General features: G+C 38.5%; 1 long non-coding RNA gene across 1 annotated transcript; it reads right to left on the reverse strand.

The window, feature by feature from the left end:
• Positions 1–17722: 17722 nt before the first annotated feature.
• Positions 17723–18196, reverse strand: LOC122295371. Its single transcript, XR_006237983.1, has 2 exons — positions 18010–18196; positions 17723–17794 (listed from the first exon to the last, which is right to left on the reverse strand). It is a non-coding gene; the product is annotated as an uncharacterized LOC122295371 (long non-coding RNA).
• Positions 18197–23462: the final 5266 nt, after the last annotated feature.

Consider the following 23462-nt stretch of genomic DNA (forward strand, 5'->3'; position numbering starts at 1 on the left):
GAAAGAGGAAAATTTTGATTTTTGAGGTTGCCAATCCACAAGGGCGTACACTAAGAAAACCACCAAAAATTGAAGGGGCTTTTAGAGATTATTTTTTGGAAGTCTATTCCTCAAGTGAGCCTTCTATTGTTGATATTGAAGGTTGTGTTGTTGAGATAGAGCTGAAGATCAATAGGGAGATGAGGAGGGATCTTGAAGAGATATTCAGGATGGAGGAGGTAGAAAGGGCTTTAAAACAAATGTCCCCGTGGAAGGCCTCAGGGGCAGATGGGTTTGGGGCAAGTTTTTATCACAAGCATTGGGGTGTGGTAGGCAAGGAAGTATGTGATGCTGTTCTGGAGTTCCTCAATAGGGGGTCTACGAGTGAAGACTTAAACCATACCTTCATTGCACTGGTGCCAAAGGTGAAGGAGCTGAAGAATGTGATAGATTTTAGACCAATTAGCTTGTGCAATGTATTGTATAAGCTAATTTCAAAAGTACTTGCTAATAGAGTTAAAAAGGTGCTAAATGTGGCAATTTCTCAAAATCAAAGTGCCTTCATTCCATATAGACTTATTACTGACAATATTTTGGTGGCCTTTGAGGTGCTCCACTCAATGCAGTCTAAGCAAAAAGGGAAAACAGGTAGTATGGCTGTGAAAATTGACATGTCTAAGGCCTATGATAGAGTAGAGTGGCCTTTTCTGAAAGCTATGCTAATCAAATTGGGGTTTGGGGAAAATTTTACAAGGCTTCTCATGGAGTGTGTGCAAACTGTCAGCTACTTAGTGGTGGTGAATGGCAGGCCAGAGAAGAAATTAATACCATCTAGGGGGTTGAGGCAGGGTGATCCTCTCTCACCCTCTCTGTTATTGATTTGTGTAGAGGGTTTAAGTCAACTTTTCTTGAGGGGTGGATTAAGGGTTAATCATTTGCTTTTTGCAGATGATTGTGTGATATTTGGCAAGGCTACTAATGAAGAGTGGAGGAGCATTTATGATATATTGGAATATTATGAAAAGGCATCAGGGCAGAAATTAAATAAGCAAAAGACCTCGATTTTCTTTAGTACAAATACAAAAGAAAGTGTGAGGAAAAAAATCTTTAAGGAGGCTGGATCCTTTATTTGTGACAAATATGAGAAATATCTTGGTTTGATCAGTTATTTTCTAAATTCTGGTGGGCTCAATATAAAAAAGATAATGGGATCCATTGGAGGAAGTGGAGTTGCATGGGGCTGAGTAAATCAAGTGGAAGGTTGGGATTTAGACAACTTGAAGATTTCAATATGGCCATACTTGCTAAGCAGGGATGGAGAATATTAAAGGATCCTAATTCTTTGGTGGCTAGAGTTTTTAAAGAGAAGTATTTTAGAAATTCTCAACTGCTTGAAGCTCCATTGGGAAAGTCCCCCTCTTTTATTTGGAGGAGTATTTGGTCAGCTTTGGGGGTAATAAGGAGAGGCATGATATTAAGAGTTGACAATGGGAAAGATATAAAAATATGGGGACAAAAATGGCTGCCTAAACCTGTGACAGGGTGTGTACAATTCCAAGTGAAAGTTCTACAAGCAGATGCCAGTGTAAGTGAATTGATTGATGAATCTACAAAAGGGTGGAAGGTGGAACTTGTGAGGCAAATCTTTGATGAAGAGGAAGCGGATTTGATTTTATCCTTACCAATTTGTCCAATGGGAGCTAAAGATAGATTGACATGGGAGCATACAAAAGATGGAAAGTACTCGGTTAGGAGTGCTTACCATATGGAGCAGGAGGCAAGAAGGCAAAAGGGGGGAGAAGTATCGGGGGCTAGGAAAGAGGAAAGAATATGGAAACAAATTTGGCATCTAGGTGTCCTAGGGGCTGTTAAACATTTCCTATAAAGCTAATCAACAACATTCTCCCTATAAGGGTGAACTTAAGAAAGAGAAGGATAGTAGAGGAAGCAAGGTGCCCTATTTGTTGGCAAGAAGAAGAAACTGTTATGCATGCTCTTTGGTGGTGCCCAGCAGCCTCTGATGTGTGGGCAGAGAAGGGGAGTCCTGTTCAGAAATGGAGGGTAGGGGTGAATGATGTTTTTCAGCTTTGGGATGAGATGATTAGTAGACTTACAACTAAGAATGTTGAGAAAATGGTTATGATGTTGAGAAATATATGGCACCGTAGAAACAAAACCATTTTTGACAAGCAGTTGTTGGGTCCAACTACTGTGATGCAGATGTCATTGGTAGGATATGAGAATTTTAAGCTAGCACAAAGGAGGCTGGGGGGTGAGGTTGAGCAGGAAAATGATAAAATAGGGAGTGGGAAAAGGAAAGGATGGAAGAAGCCAATGGGGTTGCAACTCAAAGCCAACTTTGATGCAGCTCTTAATGTGTCCTCTTTGAGTATGGGAATTGGGGTTATTATAAAGGATTGTAATGAAGAGGTTTTTGCTGCAAAGTGTGCTAAAAGGACATACAGTTGCCATGCTTTTGTTGCAGAATGTACTGCTCTTTGGGAAGCTATGGTTCTGTGTGAGGATTTGGGATTAAGGGGTGTGATGTTTGAAGGGGATGCCAAGTGTGTTATAGATGCGGTAAAGAAATATGAGAAGGATGATTCAAAGTTTGGAAACTTGGTGGAACATCTGCAGCAGAAGCTGAGGATTTTTAATGGGTGGGAGGTGGGTTTTATCTATAGGGAGGGTAACGAGGTAGCTCATCAATTGGCTAAAATGGCTATGTTTGGGGATGATGATATGTATTGGATAGAGGAGGGGCCAGATTTAATTTCTAACCAGTTGCTCCTAGATAAAATGTATACTGTTACTGACAAAGTTGAATATGAATACAAGGTGATTTCTTTTCAAACAAAAAAAAAAGAGTTTCTGCTTGGATTGGAGCCATACATATTTCTTCTTCTTTTGAATACTTTATTTAACTAATTTTTGTTTGCAGACTGTAAAACTCATGCATTTCCAGGCAGGCTAGCAATTACATTACTGGAAGAGGAGCTTCCATTGCTAAGTCTGATGCTTCAAAGACATTTCATGGAAAGTTTATTGTCTTGAAGCCAACGTGGGAAAATAGTGTTTTCCCCATATTGGATTAAGAAAGGCGAACAAAAGCACCTTTTTAAACACAATCTTTCTGAACCAAAATTAGAAGGATGGTGGGACTTTAGTTTCAATTGTAACCCTTAAGTTTTATGAATCTTTTAGTTTTACACTATTAAGGACACTACTTGGTCTATACACCAAAGGATGCAGTGAATGGCACAACAGCAAAAGAAGGCTCATGCATCAGACCTGCTGTAATAGAAATGCGCATGTGAGCTAATGGAATATTGTGGAAACCTCTGGAAAAATATTTGTGTAACTAACTAGCTGAGCTGTACAATGAGGATTTAATCTGAGAATTGTATTTGTCGAGACTTGCATTATAAATACCTATGAAAACAGAGCATTATGTATGACAGGAATACAATCAACAGTGAAATTCTGTCAAGCACCTTCCGTGCCTTGCTTCTCAGTTTTATTCTTTAGTTCTCTATTTATACACAGATGATATTAGCAATTCAAATTGAACAGTTGTATATGTATATACACACACGAAAGGCAGTTAGACTCACCTGTTCAATTTTCCTTCGAACGTTAGCACAACCTTAATATATCCTACAACCTGATGGCACCTCCAAACCTCAAAGACAATTTAATGCAGAAATGTACAGTGGCTTGGCCTCGTGGTGATTTGAGAGAGAGCGAGCAGAGAAGAGCGGAGAAGAAAGTAAAATAAAGAAAAGGAAATTTCCAAAATATATATGATCGAAAGAATGAAACAAAGAAAAGAGCCTTTCGTATTTGCCTCTTTGGTTTCAACGCGTTTGCCTCATCGGTTTCTTTTTTGCAACACTGGATAACGGTTGCCTCTTCGATTTTTTTTTTTTTTTTTTGATAATCGGTTGCCTCTTCATGTGATAACGGCCAGTTTGTACGTGTCATATAAGCGGTGCCTTTATAAATCTGTAGAAACATCGCTTTGTGTTTGCCTCTTCACTTTCATTTTTGCCCCGCTTGGCTCTTTAATTTTGAACTCGATCCCCCACTTTACACCGACGTTTGAATGTAATCTTGGACTTCCTTTGTGCACCGCTTGAGTGATTGTGAATTAATGGTGATTATGGACAATGATAAATTCAAAAGGGCAAAACGTACGTAAATTAATCATATTCCACCGCTTGAGCTTTTGTTTTAATTAATTAGTTTGTTCTACTCGTAATCATATTCCACCGCTTGACTCTTTAATTTAAAACTCGATCCCGACTTACAATTGCCAATTTGTTTGAGTCTTCGGTTTCCACCGCTTGAGCTTTTGTTTCTAAACATCTAAAACGTTAACACCGACTAATGCGGTACGAATGCCAAGTCAGAAAGTCAGAACTTGGGTTTTATATAATTAAATAGATTTCTTCACGTTTTAGCCTGAACTAAAATATTGCTTTTATTTTGTCATCAAGCATTCATTATTTTTCCAGACTCAAGGATATGTTGGCCTGCTTTATGGGTTGGACATGCATGCATACGGTTAGTACTGCTCAATCCGCTAGAATAACTTTCACAATGAAACCTCGACTATCAACATGCAACAGCGGTTGAGCTAGCATCCAAAGCATCAAGGCTCGCGTATTTGGTGGAAATCAACATAGCTAGCAGAGAATAGTGGGAAAGACTTTTACGATGCCATTCTTGTAGACGGCTTCAACTTGCCAATTTCAGTGGCCACAGAAGACGTGACTGATGAATGCTAGACCTCGAGTTGCTGGACATGAACACAGAATTGCTTGACAGAGCTGCAATTGAAAGTAGGGGATGGGCGAGTGATCTGTTAATTACAGATCGAGTCTGGTGTCTGACCTAGGATTCGAGTTAGAGATCATGTTATTTTGATTAAGATTGGTTGCAGACCGTTGATGGGAGGAATGGTGGAGATCAGATCAATAAGCAAGTGGTATCTTGCTGACGTGGAGGAACTCTTCCAGAAGATTTTACTTTTATAGTTTTATTTCTTGTCAGTTAATTGTAGTAAATTCCCATTGGCTATGACCGGGGAATTTCTTGATCTTTGATTGTCGTTTTGTAGCTTTGCCATAGAGTTTGTTTCGGATACCCTTTATAAGGGAACAATAAATGCCGATGATTTTAATCCAAAACTCTATTTCCTTCCTTCCTTCTTTCTTTCTCTCTCTAGATCCCTCACCCTCAAAATTAGGCTGAGTTAAAATATAAAAATCCGATTTCGACTTCAATTCTGACTCCGACTACGTTCCGGCTCCACTCCAACATGACAAGTCGGAGTTGGAGGTGTAAGTGAACCGACTCCGACACTTCTTGTTAAACAAAAATAGAATTTCTACAATTCAACTTATTTTCGTTGAAGATTGTGTACGTATTTATACACAGTGAATGAAGGAATAAAGGAATATTTTTCTGTTACAGAACTTGAGAGAAATGCTAACTAATCCTCTATTGCATTATTCTAGAATGTTTTGGTGTCTGCTGTTTGGACATTGAGGGAGCACTGCTATTCTCCTTTGCCTTCGACTGGTGCGGTGCCACATGTGCCTTCTTTGTGTCTGTGAAAATGCTCCATAGGTTCACTAAGTCTAATACGCCCCCTCGAGTCCAGTGGGGTATCAACCACAGTGAGGCTCGATCTAAAGAGAATGAATTTGTCTGAGACAAGAGGCTTCGTAAGTACATCTGCTATTTGATCCTTTGAGCTGCAAAACTGAACTTGAAGGGTACGGGCAGCAACTCGATCTCTAATGAAGTGAAAATCTATATCCATATGCTTGGTCTTCGAGTGATAAACAGGATTGGTGGAGAGGAAGGTTGCACCTATATTATCACACCAAAGAATTGGAGCTTTGGCTAGAGGTACAGCCAATTCCCGAAGAAGAGTTTGAAGCGAAATGACTTCTGCAACTGAAGAGGCAAGAGACTTATACTCAGCCTCTGTGGATGAACGAGCTACAGTTTTCTGTTTTTTCGAACTCCAAGAGATGAGGTGATTACCTAGAAAAACACAGAAGCCTCCTGTTGATCGGCGATCATCTGGACAGCCCCCCCAATCCGCATTTGAGTATGCTTGAAGGGTGATATGGGACTGTTTTTTGAAGAGAATGCCATAGTTGATGGTAGCTTTGAGGTACCTGAGAACTCTTTTAACAGCAACCCAGTGAGAATTTTTCGGAGTATGCATGAATTGACAGATTTTGTTGACAGCAAAGGAGATGTCGGGTCGAGTGAGAGAGAGGTACTGGAGACCACCAACAATGCTTCTGTACAGCGATGGATCATCAAAGTCTGGGGAGTCAAACTTAGAGAGCTTCAAGGATGCTGCCATGGGAGAAGAGATGGACTTTGCATGAATAATTTTGATGCGGACAAGTAAGGAGTGGATATATTTTCCTTGAGTAACAAAGACACCTGCAGATGTGTAGTCAACCTCTAGGCCAAGGAAGTAGGATAAACTTCCCAAGTATTTTATTGGAAAGGCACGACTTAAATCCTCTAACAAAAGATCAATTGCTGAAGACTTAGAGGAAGTGATGACTATGTCATCAACATAGACCAGTAAGTACATTTTAAGATCACCATGATTTAAAATGAAAAGAGAAGGGTCTGCCTGTGATGCAAGAAATCCATACCCGAGAAGCCAAGAACTGAGTTGGGCAAACCATGCCCTTGGGGCTTGCTTGAGACCGTATATAGCTTTCTGCAGCTTGCACACATGCGTGGGTTTGTTAGGATCAATAAAACCCTGAGGTTGCTGCATATAGACATCATCAGTTAAAGTTCCATGCAAAAGGCGTTTTGAATATCAATTTGGCGCAAGGGCCATGCACAGGTGATAGCAATAGATAAGATCAACCGTATAGTCGAGGGCTTTATTACTGGACTAAAGGTCTCACTATAGTCCAGACCATGGAGTTGATGATAACCTTTGGCGACTAGACGCAACTTTCTTCGCTGGAAGTAGCCATCTGCATTAGTTTTTGTACGAAAAACCCATCTGCAGCCAAGAACGTTAGTTGCAGAAGTGAAGGGACCTAAAGTCCATGTTTTATTCTTTTGTAGGGCCATAAATTCCTCAGACATTGCAGCCTTCCATTCAGAAAATTTTGAGGCGATAGAGTAACTAGAAGGTTCATCTGGGACAGTTGCAGAGATGGTGAGACAAAACCGTGAGGTGTATGGGACAGTGCCATCCGTGTAAGTCCGAGGTCTAGAAGAATTTGTTTGGGCATGGGTTATGATGGGAGACCCAGGTGGAACCAGGACTGGTGCAGACAAATCTGAGATGGATGGAGAGGCACCAGTCGGTGAGATAACTGAAGAGAAAACAGGGGAGCTAGAGAGATGAAGACTGATTTTCTGATGTAGGAAGCTATGGGCTTGGACCTGGACCAAGTATGGAGGGCTAAAAGATAGGTAGATGGGCTGTAGCTGAAGGTGTAGGAAGTGAATGAGAATTGGGCTGAGGTTTGGAAGAAGGAAATGAAGCCTCATCAAATGCCACATCGCGTGAGATGTAGATGCGATTATTTTTTATGTCTAAACATTTATAGCCTTTATGTGAAGAACTATATCCTAAAAATAAACAAGGAACAAAACGAAAATTGAGTTTGTTGGTAAGATAGGGCTGAATGTTAGGCCAACATTGACAACCAAAAACTTTTAAAAAAGTGTAGTCAGGGTCTGATTTATAGACACGAAAATGTGGTGTTTGATTTTGAATAACGAGGGAAGGAAGAAAATTAATGAGATGAACAGCACATTCGAAGGCATCGGCCCAATATGAAAAAGGAAGAGAGGAATGAGCTAAAAGGGCGAGCCCGGTTTCAATGATGTGCCGATGTTTTCTTTCAACGAGACCATTTTGTTGATGCGTGTGAGGACATGAGAGACGATGATTTATTCCAAATTTTTGACATAATGGAGTTAAAGATTTAAATTCGCCTCCACCATCAGTTTGTAATGTGAGGAGTTTAGTGTTAAATAAACGTTCAACATAGGGTAAGAAAGTAGTGAAAACAATAACAACATCAGATTTCAATTTTAAAGGGAAAAACCAAGTGTAACGAGTGTAATGGTCAACAAAGGAAAGATAGTATTTGTATCCAAGTCTGGAAGCACAAGGAGCAGGGCCCCAGAGATCAGCACAAATTAATTCTAAGGGCTGAGAATAACGAGCCCGACTATTACAAAAAGGAAGTTGATGTTGTTTTGCAAGAGGACACTCTGGACAATAAAAAGCAGACTCTGTGGAGGACTTTGGTAAACACTTGGAGTGCAGGATGCAAGAGACAAGTGTGAGAGATGGATGTCCTAGCCGTCGGTGCCATTGAGCTAGAGTAGTATGTTCACCAATGTATGCAGATGGAGATGAGGCTGAAGGTAGTGAATCTGGAAAAATATAGAGCCCATTACGTGTGGGTCCTGTGAGGAGGAGTTTCCCAGTTTGATTGTCCTTCATAGAAAAATGGGAAGAGTGAAACTCAAAGAAACAGGAATTATCAACACAAAATTGAAGAACTGAAACTAAGTTTTTAGTAATAGAAGGCACATGAAGTAAGTTTTTTAGAGTAAAAGAGGAAGAACCAGAGGAGAGACTGGATTGACCGAGGTGTTGGATAGGCAGACCCGTTCCATCACCTACACGGAATGTGTCATCACCTTGAAACTGTTCAGATGAAATGTTCAGATTACTCAAGTCATTAGTAATGTGGTGGGTTGCAGCAGAGTCGGGATACCAAGTAGAATCCGAAAGTGAAGCTGGTGCAGTGTAGTTTGCCGAGAATGAGCTGGGAGGATCAATTTGATAGGAATGATCAAACCTGTGATAGCATTGAAGAGCAATATGTCCTTTTTTGTTGCATACTTGGCACATGGGTCGTTGAGATGTGTAACGTTGGGCAGAAATGTGAGAGGGAGGTGATCGTCCACCACGAGGAGGGTTAAAATTTCTACCCCTGCCTCTACCTTGACGTCCACCTCGAGGAGACCCACGACCACGGCCACTAGAGGCACTGAAATGTGCAGATGGCTCAACAGTGGAGATAACACTCCGAGTTAGATCGGTCATGCGGGTTTCATGTATAAGTAAAAGTTGATACAACTCATGAGAGGAAAAGGGGTCTGTCCTTGTAGTAACAGATGTTATAAATGACTCATAAGGGGAGCCGAGGCCATTGAGTAGGTAAGTGACTACTTCTTTGTCTGGGAGAAAAGTCCCAGTAGCAGCTAGAGAATCAACGAGAAAGCGTACCTTCCCGAAGTATGAAGAAATTGATTGATCTCCTTTGGAGAGGTTTGTAAGTTCAAACCGAATTTGAAACTCCTTTGCTTGAGAGTGTGATGCAAACATAGAAGCAAGAGAGAGCCACAGCGCTTGGGCTGTTGTGGAAGAAAGGACATGCCCAAGAATGGAGTCGGACAGTGAGGAGAACAGAATACTTAGCACTAATTGGTCTGTTCGGCACCATTTAACAAAGGCTGGATTTGGCTTGGGTCCAGTTTCGGTAGTTTCAGGTAAGGTTTCAGAGGGCTTGAGTTGAGTCCCATCTACATAGCCAAAGAGGTCTTGACCTCTAAGGTAGGCTGAGATCTGAACCTTCCATAGAAGGTAATTGTCATTGTTGAGTTTGGTGGTGACGATATGAGAAAAGGAGGAGTTCTGGGCAGATGAGGTAGCCATGTATCAAGGGACGTTAGTCCTCAAAGGCTCCTGATACCATGTTAAACAAAAATAGAATTTCTACAATTCAACTTATTTTCGTTGAAGATTGTGTACGTATTTATACACAGTGAATGAAGGAATAAAGGAATATTTTTCTGTTACAGAACTTGAGAGAAATGCTAACTAATCCTCTACTGTATTATTCTAGAATGTTTTGGTGTCTGCTGTTTGTACATTGAGGGAGCACTGCTATTCTCCTTTGCCTTCGACTGGTGCAGTGCCACATGTGCCTTCTTTGTGTCTATGAAAATGCTCCATAGGTTCACTAAGTCTAATACTTCTACTCCAACTCCAACTTCGACTCCAATTTTGTCATCCGACTCCGCTCTAATATTGTACATGTTTTACAAAAATATATGTGTTTTTCTATATATTAATCATATAAATTTTGTATAACTATATCTTATATAATTTGTTAAACTCAATAATATATTAGCATGAGCTAATTATTATAAAAGAATATATTTATACTACAATATATATAGACTAATGTAGTTTAGTGTATGTAAACACTAAATTTCATACTATTTCAATATTACTAATGTATAAACACTAAAATGCATAATAATATGTAACATTGTAATACTAATGTATAATAACATGTAACACTAATGGATAAATACTAATATATAAATTTGTAATAACATGCAATACTAACGTATAATAACTAAAGTATTGATGATATAAATTTTATATAACTATATCTTATATAGCTTTTTTTTTTTTTTTTCTAATCAAACTTGCATATATAATAATTAAGTTACAAAGTTTAAGGAGGATCATTTCCACTATCAATAAACAACAAGCATCTAGTTCTTGTACTATCCAGAGAGCCTATTACCAATTGCGAGTCCTCTTCCATAATTGCCATTTCTTGTTTCCTTTGGGATGCCATTTTCGATGCTAGTAGAGCTGCCTTTGCTTCTACTACCATATGATTAGTCGAGAAGATCTTTTCTGTCTGAATATCTAGAATTTTTCCGTGATGATCTCTACAGATTGCAGATGCCACTGAGAAAGAATCTTTAACTGCTGCATCTAAAGAAAAGCTCGGTGGTTGATGGGGGGGCACTTCCAAATTGTAATCTGTGTTTGCTTTTTGATTGACCACGCTTCCTTGTATTCCTGGTAAGTTTTGTTCAGTTGGATTTTTGCTCTTTCAAGAGAGAATGGAGTGTGGTTGTGGAGTATATCATTTTTTTGTCTCCATATGAACTCCAACATTATAACTGCAAACAATTGAAAGTGATGTTCATCCTCTTCTCTCAGTCCTAATTCTTTAACCGGAGAAATGATGATTTTTATCCAGTCCGTCATGGTTTGAATTGGTAGAGTTTCTAACTTGAGTGGCCATGAGCTTTGATACCACAAAATTCTGGCAATGGGGCATTTTATAAAGAGATGGAGAGGTGTTTCTTCTTCCTAATTGCAGAGGAGACATTCTTCTAATGGTATTTGAGATGATTTCTTTAATTATTGATCTTGTGGATAAGATGTTCCAAATAATCTTCCAGATCTGTAGTTTATGTCGGTCATGGATTTTCAGTTTCCATATATTCTTGAAAATATTCAAATTGGGTATTTGCTGATCATTCTCTTGGTTGTCGATGATTAGATGATAGGCTGTTTTGACTGAAAATTCTCTTGATATACTTGGTGCCCAGATTGATTGCTTTGTCATGGCTTCTTGAGTGAGAAGGTAATGGTATTTTTTGTATTTCTGTTATGCTTTCTTCATCAAATAACTCTTGCAGTTTTTTAATGTTCCATGATCTAGGGACCTCTGTGATGATATCAGCAACTTTTAGTTGTGGGTGGGCTTCTTCCATTCCACGTTTTGGTTTTGGCTTGAAATTGCACAAGGTAGGAATCCATGGTTCTGACCATAAGTTGATTGATCTTCTATTATGGATATGGTAGCACCTTCCTTTTTTAATTGTGTCTCTTGTTTGCAGTATTCCTTTCCATAGTCCCGAGTCCGCCTGTTTTGAGTTTATTTGCCATAAATCTGCATTCTTGAGGTATTTTGCTACTAGAGTTTCATACCAAAGCTTATTTTGTCCTTTACTCATTTCCCATCCCGTTTTTACTAACAACGCTTGATTCATATTTCCCATTTGCCTGGGGACCAAGTCCTCCCAAAGCTTTTGGTATGCATATTGATTTCCAAGATTTAAGGGTTAAATTGTGACTTTTTTTTTTTTTTAGAATCCCCACCAAAAATTCTTGAAGCTTGTGTCAAGTGCCTTGCATACAGATGTTGGTAACTTAAAAGAGGACATGAAATAGGATGGAATGGTGCTTGCAACTGATCTTATCAACATTGTTCTGCCTGCTTGAGAGAGGAGTTTTGTTTTCCATCCTTCTAGTTTCTTTTCCACCTTAGTGAGCAGTTCTTGGTAGTCTTTTTTTTTTCCTGCTAAATGAAGTGGGTAGACCCAGGTATTTCATTTTTACCGAGGATGATTTGTATGGGACCATTGTTTAATTGTTGTATTGACCTCTCGACTGGTATATCTTGTAACAAAGATGGAGGATTTTTGCATGTTAACTTTTTGGCCTGACCATTGCTGATATTTGTTTAAACTCTCTGTTATAGTTCTTGCATTCCTCTCTGTTGCTTTTGCAAATATGATCATGTCATCTGCATATAGTAGGTGAGAGACTGTAGGGCTGTTCCTGTTGATTTTGACTCCCTCCATTATTCCTTGTGCTTCAACCTTTAAGAGAATCCTTGATAGCGCTTCCGTTACCAAGATAAATAAAAAAGGTGAGATTGGGTCACCTTGTCTTAGTCCTCTTTGAGCATTGAAAAATCTTCTAGGTGAGCCGTTTATGAGAATTGAGAAAGTTGCTGTCGTGACGCATTCTCTAACTAGGTTGATCCATATTGCACTGTATCACAGCTGATTCATTATCATAAAAAGAAATTCCCATTCCACTTGGTCAAATGCTTTTTCCATGTCCAGCTTTATTGCCATTAAACCTTTCTTCCAAGTTTGTTTTTTGAGATGATGAAATAGCTCATGCAGATGATTGTGTTCTCTTTTATATTGCGTCTAGGAACAAAAGTTGTTTGCAGAGGAGAGATGATTTTGCCCAAAGTGGTTTTGAACCGATTTGCCATTATCTTCGTGATGATTTTGTAGATTACATTTGTAAGGCTAATGGGACGATATTGGCTCGGGTTGACTAGGCTTTGGGTTTTGGGGATTAGGGCAATATTAGTGTGGTTGATCTGTTTTAGCAACTTTCCACTTCTGAAGAAATTTTGAACTACGTTGATCACATTGTCTTTGATGATACTCCAATAGTGTCTGAAGAAAAGTGTTGTCATTCCATTTGGCCCTGGTGCTTTATGGCTTGGGATTTGTTTCAATGCCCCAAATATTTCATCTTCCTTTGGTATTGCTTGCAACGTTTCATTCTCTTGAGCAGTTATTTGCCTCTCAAATAGATAGGCCAAGGTGCTCGAGAAATTGGGATTTGATGAGGAATAAAGAAATCTAAAATGAGATATGAAAGATGATTCGATAATGTTGGGGTCCATAGACCAAATACCTGGACTCAGCTTGATTGAATTTATGGAATTTCTGCGCCTTCATATTGTTGTTGAGAGATGGAAATATCTTGTGTTAAGATCTGTTGAATTGAGCCAAGTTACTCTTGATTTTTGCTTCCATAGTAACTCTTCATTTTCTCTTTGTTTCTGAAGGTCTTGCTGCACTTGTTGCTCTCTCTCTTGATTATATTCATCAACTAGATTGCTTTGTATTTCCATCAATTCAATTTCTAGCCTTTGAATGTTATTCTGAATTCTCCCAAAGTGAGTTTGATTCCAAAGTTTAAGTGCATCCTTTGTTGCTCTTATTTTCCTGCATAGAATGTAAGTCGGATTTCCCTGTATTCTACTACTCTAAGCTTCTCTGACAATGTTTTGACTTAGAGATTCCCGGGTCCAAAAAGCTTCAAATTTGAAAGAGGAAGCTTTATGAATGTCAGTAACTGTGTTTAACAAGAGTGAGTGATGACACGGCATCAGGGAAAAAGAGTCTCCATTCTTGGTTAGCTATCACTCTATCCAGTCTCTCTCTATTAAAACGGGCCCTTGTCTGTTGTTGGTCCATGTGAACTATGGCCCCGTGAATCCTATATCGATTAGTCCTTGTCTATTCATTAATTCTTTCAATCCATTTCCTGAATTATGAAAAAGGATGTCCTCTATACTTCTCACTTTGATTTATTATATCATTAAAGTCACCCATACATATCCATGGTCCTTGAAAAGGTTGGTGCACTTGGTCCAAATGGTTCCAGAATGTTGCTTTTTGATTCCAATGTGTAGGAGCATAAACAAAAGTTATTAACCATGGTTGATGAGGCGGATCTGAGTAAACCAAAGCTGAAATAGCATTCATATTCACATTAACCGGTTCAATATCTACACCCGGTCTCCACAAAAGTATTAGTCTCCCTTTTTTACAAGAAACTGAAAATTTCACAAAATGGTGGAAACCTAAGCTATGTACAATGGGGAGGGTGCGGTCTTCTGCCACCAAAGTTTCCGACAAAATGACTACATCCGGATTATATTTTCTAATATTTTCCCTTAAATTCCGAATTGCTTTGGGTCCGGCAAGGCCCCTGCAATTCCATGCCATGATCCTCATTTCTGTGAGGGAGACCCCTTGCAGCTGGCCTCCTGAGCTTGTTTGGATGATCTGGGATTGGTTGAGTTCTCTCTTGCGTATGAGGTCCTTTGATTCCTTCCTTTTGCTTTCTCTGTTCCATATTTACCAACCTGCATATCTAGTAAAGCGTGGGCGAACGATGCTTCTTCCATGATTTGGTCACTGTCCATTATTTGTTTATTGATATGCTCCGCTATCTTCATTGATGACTCCTAGTGTTTTTTCGTTGGCTGGGTTTTTTCTTCAGTGCTTTGTTCATGAGGTCTTTTCTTGGTAGAGCTTGTTCCTGCTGGTTGCCTCTGAGCTTGGCTTCCTTTTATCTTCACTGATCGATCATAAGTCATCCCTTCAGTTGGATTCTTTTCAACTACATCACTCTCAAGTAATATGATAGTATCTTGGAGATCAGATTGGCATAAGGGTGACAGCTCACTTGTGGTCATTTTGCATTTCTGTGAGTTCACAATGTTCTGTATGCATGCATGGGTGCTGTGTGAGGAGCTTTCTTCATGATGCGGCGGCTTCATTGCAATGGGAGGGGGAAGTGTGAAAGACGGTGGGGTGAAATTGACAGTTAAATTGACTGGTATTTTTGGTTCTAGAGGGAGTGTGTCCGTGTCTAAATCTTGTGATTTTTTTATTGAGATTGACTTGTGGGTTGAGAACAAACGGGGGGCCTTTTAATTCTTGAATTTCCAGTGTGTGGGCATGCTTGATGAAAAGAGCCGTGCTTGTGGCTATTTGTGATGGGGCCTGTTGGCTTAAAACAAAGGGTCTAGCTGGGCCCATTGAAGTGGTTGCTTTGTTTATGATTGACTGGTCCAGATTTTATTTTCTCCTAAAACAGGTGATTATATCTTATATAGTTAGTTAAACTTAAGTAACATATAATAGTAATGCATAATGACCAATGATCTAATATATAATAACATCTAATACTAATATATAATACCTAGTGTATAATAACATGCATTGTAATGTATAATCACTGGTATAATAACATTAAATATAGAATACTAAGTCTAGTATATAATTAAGCTAGAAACTAATATTAATATGTAATACTTTAGTAGAACAACATGTAATTAAATACTATTGTATAAGTTTATAATACTAATAGCCTATTAAATACTATAGGAATAACTTATAAGTTAGAAATTAGTATAAAATATTATTGAGTTAATAACAACTACAAAAAAGGCCCTTTTGCCGGCATCCCATAAACGCCGGCAACTTGGCGATAAACATCGGTAAAGACTTTGCTGGCATTTATTTGCCAGCACAATCCTAGTGCCAACAATTAAGAGTCGGGAATATTCTCTACTGACGTTTGGGTAAGTGCCAAAAACCAATTTTATGTTATCGGCATTTTGTGCACTCTTTTATTAACACTAGAGTATTGACAATGACTTATGCATCTTTATAGTCATCTTCATATTTGTATAATATCTTTCTAAATTGGTCTATATTGAATTATGCATCTTCAAAATTTTGCATAGTTATGAATAGTGTTTATTCAAGTTTGAAAAAGCACAATTCACTCTTCAAACATTATTTTACTATTTTTTCTCTTTCCTACCCATTAAAATCAATTTTGTGAAATTTGTATTAAGATGATTTTGATATATTAAATTTATATTAAGTTGATGATATAAAGTATTTTTTTAGTATATATTAATATTTATTGATAAAAGTGGTCATTTTGATATATAAAATTGGTAATATTTAGATATATGGAATTGGTATTTTTTAGCACATTGTACTAATTGTAAAATATATAAAAATAATAATTTTAAGAAAAAAATAAAAAAATAATATTTTATTATTATTTGGTTAAAAAATGCATAATATAATATGAGAATTTTTCTTTATATGCAAAATCAATCTTTAAAAGATGTGATTTTGAATATGCATATAGAGAAACCAATGCTAATGCTCTTAAATGCTAGTAACGGGCCGGTTGAATTGACTTTTCTTTTTGCATCATCTACAAGTGCCAGTAACATTTTTTAACTACTGGTGTTTTGATGAATGCATTATCAGCACTTAGAGCATTGGCATTGGCTTCATCAAAGTTATCTTTAAAATTTGATGAAAAGTACAAGTTTTCCATAAATCCAAACCTTCCTATCTATAATCTCACATTGGATTAGCCATTGGATTCATCAAAATAATAATATAATATTATTTTTTTCGTAATAATATTTTTATTTTTTCTCATATTTTGCAATTACACTAAACATATTTACATTAATAATTTAATTTGAGAGAAAATTAACCGGACCATCAATATATATATCTTAATATAGCCAACATTCAGATTAAATAATCGGTTGGGAATTAAAATGTAATAAAATAATCGATTGATGAGTGTATAGTAGCCCTTCAAATTTGAAGGAAAACATAGAAATCCTGTAGCTCAAAACTTCCCATTTTTCGTTTGATGAGACCAATGCAGCTGTAATTTATACAGATTCATCACTTTATGCATTTGGCTTGGTTTTTGATGAAGCCAATGCCAATGCTCTTACAAATGCTGGCAATTGATTTTTATTTTACTAACGTATACAAGCGCCAATAAATTTTGTCGGTTTTGACTTTTTGTAGATTATGTTATCGGTGCATACAAATGTCAGTAATCGCCTTTTATTTTACTGACGTCTATAAGCGTTGATAAATTTTGTTAATTCTAACTTTTTGGAAATTATTTTATTGTTGCTTGTAAATGCTGGTAATTGAGCAGCCACGAAATTAAAAAATTGTGATGGGTAGTTTTATTTTACTAATGTCTACAAGCGCAGATAAATTTTTTCACTATCGGCATTTTGGGTCGTTTTAGCGGCGCTTCCTAACGTCAGAAATGAAGCAATTAATCGGTTAGCTATTGACGTAGTTTTATTTTACTGGCATCTACAAACACCAGTAAATTTCTTTGGTCTTGGCATTTAGAGAATGTATTATCGATGCTTATATATGCCGGTAATTGAGGGGTTAAAATTTGCAACCCGCCATCCAGAAAATTTAAAAATCGTTACAATTAGCTTTTTTTTCTGCACCAAAATAGGCACACAGGAACAGAAACAATTTTATTTCACCGACATCTATCTTCTAGAAACCAAACTAGTCTACCACAATCATAATTATATTCTAATTTGTTAAAAGCTTAAAATAAAAAATCTACAACAGTATATGTCGACGAGTTTGATGAGTTCATTGTTGTTGGTGCTGGTTTTGGCATTACTGGAGAGGGGTTTTTTTTTTTTTTTTGGCTGCAAGTAGCAATCTTGATGCTATCTTTAATCGTGCCAACTATCTCTTTCTGTTCGCCCATCTAAACCACCTGGGTCGGACACAAACAAAGAGAGAGAGAGAGAGAGAGATGATATCAGTATTACTGAGTTTTTCGTTTAACAAAGCAACAAGCTGAAACCGGACATTAGATGTTTATTTAGTTTCCTTTGTTTTTGTTGAAAAAGTTGGGATATTGAAGTGGTGTGAAAGGGAGGAGGATGGAGTTACGGAAAAAGGAAATGCTACAACATATATGGTATTTACCAGCATGAGGGAAGCATGAGTCGAGTGCGAACACGGAAAACAGGGTCACAAAGGAGGTCGGTAAAGAGGGAGAGCTTGCCGCTGGGCACGTACATCTTCCACTCCCAAAAGCCTTACCATCCCATAATGATGTGCATATAAAAGGCCATGCATATATATATATATATATATATATCAAAAGCTAAGAGAGAGGAGTAAAACCAAGAAGAGGAGGAAGAAATAATCGCGATTCCTTCCATACGTACGTGGTAAATGAATATTTGAAGTGTCAGAGAATAATTATTTGAAAATCGAATTTAGATTTGGTTGGCGCTAGTGTTGGGTGCCAACATGAAAATAGAAAACGAAAATTATCATGTGTGGTTGCCGCCAACTTTAAAACTAAAATATGCGGCATTTACACTTTTTTTTTAATATATATTTCATATGTTTATTATTTAATTTGTGAAACAGAAAAAGGTTACAGTATTATTAGAATGTTTTATTTTAATAAAAAAAGAAATATTTTAGTTACAAATTGATTAAAAGAAAATAATCTTACAAATTGATGTAGTTTGATGTTGTTCGTTAGATTGTACGTAAAGTTCCTTTTATTGTAAATTAAATTCGATAAATCACCTAAATACACATCAATTTGTGAAATTAATACTTTTGTGTAATCTCTTTATAGCTGATTGACCACATAATGTTATAAAGTATATTTGACCAATGCTGATAAAAAAATACTAATGATAAAAATTTTGCAAAACATGAGAAAATGATTAAGAAATCACAAAAATAGGATAATGAGCTTTTTCACTTTTATTTTCTTTCTAACTTCTTATTGGGTTATTGATGTCAGTTTGACACTAGGAAAAAGTTGTAATAACATCAATGGTGTTGTATTAGCCCTATAACTCTTCCTCAACCTCACCCTTATTAGGCTTTTGGGTACAATTATTTTATTGTTTTGGATTAAGTGGGAATAGGCTATAGTTCTTAAATCTGAGAAAAACATGGGGGAAATGAGATTTTTTTTTTTTTTATGTCGATAAATCTATATTTAATTACATTTTTCAAAAACAAAACATCAATAAATGACTATTTTTCAGCATTTGTATAAACGCCACAAAATCCTATCTACTTTATTGGCGTTTATGTAAAAGCCGATAAAGGTATATTTAATTACCGGCTTGAAAATGAGATGTCGATAAATTACTATTTTTTGACATATCTATAAGCACCTCTAATATAAACGCCGCTAAATCCTCTCTACTTTATTGAAGTTTATGCAAACGCCAACAAATGTATATTTAATTGCCAGTGAAAAAATGAAATGTCGATAAATATCACATGTGAGAGTGATCTCATTATAGTACTGATCCAATTCAACATGAAACCTCTATATATACTAGGTAATTTCAAAGACAATCTAGATCTGAATTCTTGATTACTAGAGTAAGACTCTTACTAACTTAAGTATCAGAGTGTTTGCAGGCGTATCATGCCGACATTTTCTTATATCTTGCAAGTGAACGTTTACATTTGAGGTGATGGGACACGTCCTTAACAGTAGTGTCGTTTGTGGGATCTAAGTCCATTTCTCATTGTATACCAACGTGGTTCTTACATGCTAACCATAACCTGTTCCTTAGCAAACCAAGAAATAGATACATTACCGACAACCATGGAAGCATGACTAGCAGCATCTGAAGAAAAGCTGAAAAAGGTGTTAGAGGCCATGGAGATTCTGAAGAAGGAAAATGATGACTTGTGGCAAAAGAATGCAGAATCCAACAACACCATTGTACCCAGTCACAGTGAGTAGGGTGAAGCTGAAGTGCATTACAATGGAAATTTGAGCCTCGGAATGGCGGAGAAGAAAAAGATGCACAACAAGCTGAGGAGTCTGGCAAGAAAATATGAGGAGATGGCGAAGAAGATGGGGGGATCTTCCTAGGTAGAATGCTTGTTAAACTAAACTGATTTACCATACAGTGAAAAGATTATGGACATGCCCCTCCTGCCAAAATTCAAGGTACCCCAAATAGACATGTATGATGAGTCCAAAGATCCAATGGATCATCTAGAGAACTTTAAAGCCCATATTACACTGCATGGTTTTCCTGGGGAGATCGTCTGTCAAGCTTCCTATTTGACCCTAAAGGGGATAACAAGGGGGTGGTTCGAGAACCTTAGGCCAAGGTCAATAAACAACTTCGAATAGCTGGCTAAGCAATTCCTCACCCAGGTTTTGCCTAGCAGGAGGTGTTGACTCGCAGCCACCTATCTACTAAAGGTCCAACAAAGGGAAGATGAGAACCTGAAGGCCTACCTTACTTGTTTCAATAAGGAAAGGTTAACAACGAATGACCAAGATGAGAAGATACCCTTACCACCCTCCTAGGTGGGATTTGGCCACAAAGTCCCTTCATGGTTGAACTGGCTAGGAAGAATCCTTCCACCCTCAAGGAATTCATGGATAAGGTAGATAATTTTGTTAATGCTAAAGATTGAGCAGAGAAGTGTGCAGGTTGATAGGAAGCTTGGATCAAATCGTCAAGAGAGAAGGAAAGAAAGGCGGTCAGACCACAATCCTAGGTTGATACACAACAATTTGAACGTGCAAGAAGTGGAGAAGGACAGCAAGGAACAGCATCAGACTAGGACGACTAGTCGTTACTTCAAGTATCACCAAACAGGATCACAATGGACTGAAGATTGCACAACTATGAAGAAGAGGGTGACTGAGCTAGCAGAGATGGGAGGAGTTGGAATGAATGGTTGCAGAGCACTCAAAACTCAGGAGGTGCCAGGAGTCTAGACATAGTACCTAAAGAAGCAGTAGTCCTGATTGACGGTACTAAGACTGAGCTGATGTTCACCAGGACAATAGGGATAGGGCGCCCCCAAAAGGAGATAAGAACATGGCCCCCATAGGAGAAATCAGAACAATAGCAGGGAGCTTTGCTAGAGGCAGCGTGACCACATCTAGCCGAAAGGCGCATGCACGAAAGGCAAGATATGAAAAATCTATGTGACAGATAGGGCCCTTAAGCATCAAATACTTGATGCTCAAATGGTGATATCATTCGGGGAGGAAGCTCGTGAAGGAGTATTGTATCCGCACGACAATGCCTTGGTGGTCACCCTCATAATAGCCAACTATATGAATAGATGGATGCTAATTGACAGCGGAAGCTGGGCAGATATACTATTTTGGGAGGCTTTCACAAGGATGGGTATTAACACAAATAAGCTAAGGTCTTCCTCGATGCCACTAAAGGGTTTTTCAAGAGATACAATACAACCAGTAACTGCCGGGGACGGGTACATGGACAACCACCACCATGACTAACTTCTTGGTAGTAAAAGTTCCATCCTCTTATAATGCTATATTGGGGAGACCAACGCTCAACCATCTCAAGGTGGTAACATCCACTTATCACCTTAAAATGAAGTTTCCAACCGATGGCGAGGTAGGAAAGGCATGGAGCAAATAGGCTCTAGTATGAGAATGTTATATCCAAGAGTTGAAGAGCAATCAAGGCAAAGTTTGTGCCATTACAAAAAGAAGTGAAGTGTTGATACCACCCTTACCGCCACCTTTGGTGATGACTTTAGGAAAAAACTTGGAAGTCAGGGATGAGCAGAGTCTAACAATAAGCTGAAGCCAATGAACCACTAGAGCTTGTGACACTATACCCGGACCACCCCGGCGCTACCACATGTATTGAGACCCAAGTCCATCCAGGGGACAAAGAAGCTTTAAAGCAGTTGTTAGTAGAGCATAGGGATGTTTTCATGTGGAGCCATGAGGAGATGCCGGGGATAGACAATAGTATCATTGGCCTATGCGTGGATCCCGCGCACAAGATATTGCACCAAAAAAGGAGGTCATTCAGTGCAGAAATGTATGCCACCATTAATGAGGAAGTAAAGCGCCTACTCGCCGCTGGATTCATCAAGGAAGCCCATTACCAGGAATGGTTGCTCAATGTTGTCTTGGTGAAAAAAGTGAATGGAAAGTGGAGAATGTGCATAGACTTCACTGACTTGAATAAGGCTTGTGCAAAAGACAGTTTTCCTTTGTCACGTATTGATGTTATCATGGATGCAACGATAGGACATTAGATGCTGAGTTTCATGGATGCCTATTCAGGCTACAATCAGATCTGAATGCACCCAGCAAATGAGGAGAAAATGTCGTTTATTACAGATCGTCGGTTGTATTGCTACCAGGTTATGCTGTTCGGATTGAAGAATGCAGGAACAACCTACCAAAGGTTGGCTAATTGCATGTTTAAGAAGTAGATTGGGAAAACCATGGAAGTATAAGTAGACGACCTGCTAGTGAAGAGCAAGGCACCTGCCAAGCATCTTGATGACCTGCAGGTGGTGTTCGGGATCCTACGTCATTACATGATAAAGCTGAATCCTGCAAAATGTCCTTTCGGTGTCGAGTTAGGAAAATTCTTGGGGCTTATTGTGTTTGAGAGAGGAATTGAAGCCTCTCCCAAAAACGTAGATGCTATACTCAACATAAAGCTACCAAGAAATCTAAACGACACTCAGCAGTTGGCGGGAAGGGTAGCCACCCTGAGTAGATTCATAGCCAGGTCGACAGACAAATGCCACACTTTCTTCTTAGTACCATACAAGATGCACTCTTGGAATGAAAAATGTGACGAGACTCTTGAAAAGTTAAAGTAATACCTTGCCAGCCTACCGCTCCTAAAGCAACTAGAAAAAGGTGGCATATTTTACGCATATCTAGCAGTCTCCCCCCTAGGAGTGTTAGCCATCCTAGTGAAGGAGAAGGGAGCCACCCAGTTTTCAGGGGAGTAGCGGTAAGGTATCCTTGAGTGGAGATTAGCCTTCGCCTTGGTGACGGCGGCCAGGAGACTACGCCTGTATTTGCAGGCTCACACAGTAAAAATCTCATGGAGAACCCGTTAGCAAAGGCGCTAAGGAAGCCTGACAACTCAAGAAGGTTGGTAAGATGGTCGATCGAGCTAAGTGAGTTCAATATAGAATACATGCCAAAGAAGGCAGTAAAGGAGCAACCATTGGCAGATTTTGTTGCAGAATTCTCAAGTTTCTCCTAAGAAGACGTAGTATCTCCAACAGGTAAGCCGTGAGGACTTTTCATAGATGGCTCTTCCTGCTTGGCGGGCAGAGGCATGCGGGTGTATCTGCTAAGCCCCGACAATTAGGAACGACACTACATGGTGAAATTAACATTCAAAGTAACCAATAATGAGGTAGTGTATGAAGCACTGATGGCAGGGCTCTTTATAGTCGTCGTAATAGGAGCAATCGAGGTAAAAGTAAAATCGAATTCATAGGTAGTGGTCAATCAGGTGCTGGGTCTATAAGCCACGAAGAGGGAGAAGTTGAAGAAATACTTAGCCTGAGTCTAGAAGGCATGCGATCTTTTTTGTATTTCAATATATCTCATATACCTCGGGTAG

This window comes from Carya illinoinensis, chromosome 15 (genome assembly GCF_018687715.1).
Source record: "Carya illinoinensis cultivar Pawnee chromosome 15, C.illinoinensisPawnee_v1, whole genome shotgun sequence".
Classification (NCBI taxonomy): Eukaryota; Viridiplantae; Streptophyta; class Magnoliopsida; order Fagales; family Juglandaceae; genus Carya; species Carya illinoinensis.